Below are 2500 nucleotides of genomic sequence, written 5' to 3' on the forward strand. Positions count from 1 at the left end.
GTTCTTTCTCTCCTCCTCTTCCCTGGTCGTCAGGTATCACTAATCTGTCTGGCGTTCTTTCTCTCCTCCTCTTCCCTGGTCGTCAGTTATCACTAATCTGTCTGGCGTTCTTTTTCTCCTTCCCCTCTTCCCTGGTCGTCAGGTATCACTAATCTGTCTGGCGTTCTTTCTCTCCTTCCCCTCTTCCCTGGTCGTCAGTTATCACTAATCTGTCTGGTGTTCTTTCTCTCCTTCCCCTCTTCCCTGGTCGTCAGTTATCACTAATCTGTCTGGCGTTCTTTCTCTCCTTCCCCTCTTCCCTGGTTGTCAATTATCACTAATCTGTCTGGCGTTCTTTCTCTCCTTCCCCTCTTCCCTGGTCGTCAGTTATCACTAATCTGTCTGGCGTTCTTTCTCTCCTCCTCTTCCCTGGTCGTCAGTTATCACTAATCTGTCTGGCGTTCTTTCTCTCCTTCCCCTCTAACCTGGTCGTCAGTTATCACTAATCTGTCTGGCGTTCTTTCTCTCCTTCCCCTCTTCCCTGGTCGTCAGGTATCACTAATCTGTCTGGCGTTCTTTCTCTCCTTCCCCTCTAACCTGGTTGTCGGTTATCACTAATCTGTCTGGCGTTCTTTCTCTCCTTCCCCTCTTCCCTGGTCGTCAGTTATCACTAATACGTCTGGCGTTCTTTCTCTCCTTCTCCTCTTCCCTGGTGTTCACTAGATTTAAAGCAAGCCTCTCCTCCTCGCGCTCTCTCTCTCTTTCTCTTCCCCTGACGGAGGAGTAAGGTTGTTTTATAGCTTTACCTCAGACGGCTATTCTTCACTTCATCTGCCTCAGATATGGGCCATTAACCATCCAATCAATAAAAACACCATTAAGCGAGTAAAAATCGCTGATATTAGCAAAGCCCAAAATGAAATATTTGATTTTCTCTTAGATAGTTAGCTGAGATGGGCCAGGGTAAGAGAGGCTACATCTGAAATCTGAAATTGTACCCTATTCCCTATATATAGTGGACTACTGTTAACCAGAGTATAGGGAATGGGGTGCCATTTTGGACACTCAGTTAGTGTGGAGATGTGGTCTGGGCTCAGGGTGGTTGTCCAGGCAATGCTTTACCTTGTGTGATACACCTCTTCTCGTCAGCTGGTTTCTCATCACTATCTGTTATAGCCAGTGTAGTAGGAGAAATGTGTCGAGGCTCAGGACTCCAGCGGGGATTGGCAACTAGAGGTATACAGTTACTAGAATGTGTTATTTACGATTGGCAACTAGAGGTAGACAGTTAGCAGAATGTGTTATTTACGATTGGCAACTAGAGGTAGACAGTTAGCAGAATGTGTTATTTACGATTGGCAACTAGAGGTAGACAGTTACTAGAATGTGTTATTTACGATTAGCAACTAGAGGTAGACAGTTAGCAGAATGTGTTATTTACGATTGGTAACTAGAGGTAGACAGTTAGCGGAATGTGTTATTTACGATTAGCAACTAGAGGTAGACAGTTAGCAGAATGTGTTATTACGATTGGCAACTAGAGGTAGACAGTTAGCAGAATGTGTTATTTACGATTGGTAACTAGAGGTATACAGTTAGCAGAATGTATAATTTACGATTGGTAACTAGAGGTAGACAGTTAGCAGAATGTGTTATTTACGATTGGCAACTAGAGGTAGACAGTTAGCAGAATGTATAATTTACGATTGGTAACTAGAGGTAGACAGTTAGCAGAATGTATAATTTACGATTGGTAACTAGAGGTAGACAGTTAGCAGAATGTGTTATTTACGATTGGCAACTAGAGGTAGACAGTTAGCAGAATGTATAATTTACGATTGGTAACTAGAGGTAGACAGTTAGCAGAATGTATAATTTACGATTGGTAACTAGAGGTAGACAGTTAGCAGAATGTGTTATTTACGATTGGTAACTAGAGGTATACAGTTATCAGAATGTGTTATTTACGATTGGTAACTAGAGGTAGACAGTTAGCAGAATGTGTTATTTACGATTGGTAACTAGAGGTAGACAGTTAGCAGAATGTGTTATTTACGATTGGTAACTAGAGGTATACAGTTAGCAGAATGTGTTATTTACGATTGGTAACTAGAGGTATACAGTTAGCAGAATGTGTTATTTACGATTGGCAACTAGAGGTAAACAGTTAGCAGAATGTGTTATTTACGATTGGCAACTAGAGGTAGACAGTTAGCAGAATGTGTTATTTACGATTGGCAACTAGAGGTAGACAGTTAGCAGAATGTGTTATTTACGATTGGCAACTAGAGGTAGACAGTTACTAGAATGTGTTATTTACGATTAGCAACTAGAGGTAGACAGTTAGCAGAATGTGTTATTTACGATTGGCAACTAGAGGTAGACAGTTAGCAGAATGTGTTATTTACGATTGGTAACTAGAGGTAGACAGTTAGCAGAATGTATAATTTACGATTGGTAACTAGAGGTAGACAGTTAGCAGAATGTGTTATTTACGATTGGCAACTAGAGGTAGACAGTT

The sequence above is a fragment of the Oncorhynchus kisutch genome, unplaced genomic scaffold, assembly GCF_002021735.2.
Source record: "Oncorhynchus kisutch isolate 150728-3 unplaced genomic scaffold, Okis_V2 Okis04b-Okis11a_hom, whole genome shotgun sequence".
Classification (NCBI taxonomy): domain Eukaryota; kingdom Metazoa; phylum Chordata; class Actinopteri; order Salmoniformes; family Salmonidae; genus Oncorhynchus; species Oncorhynchus kisutch.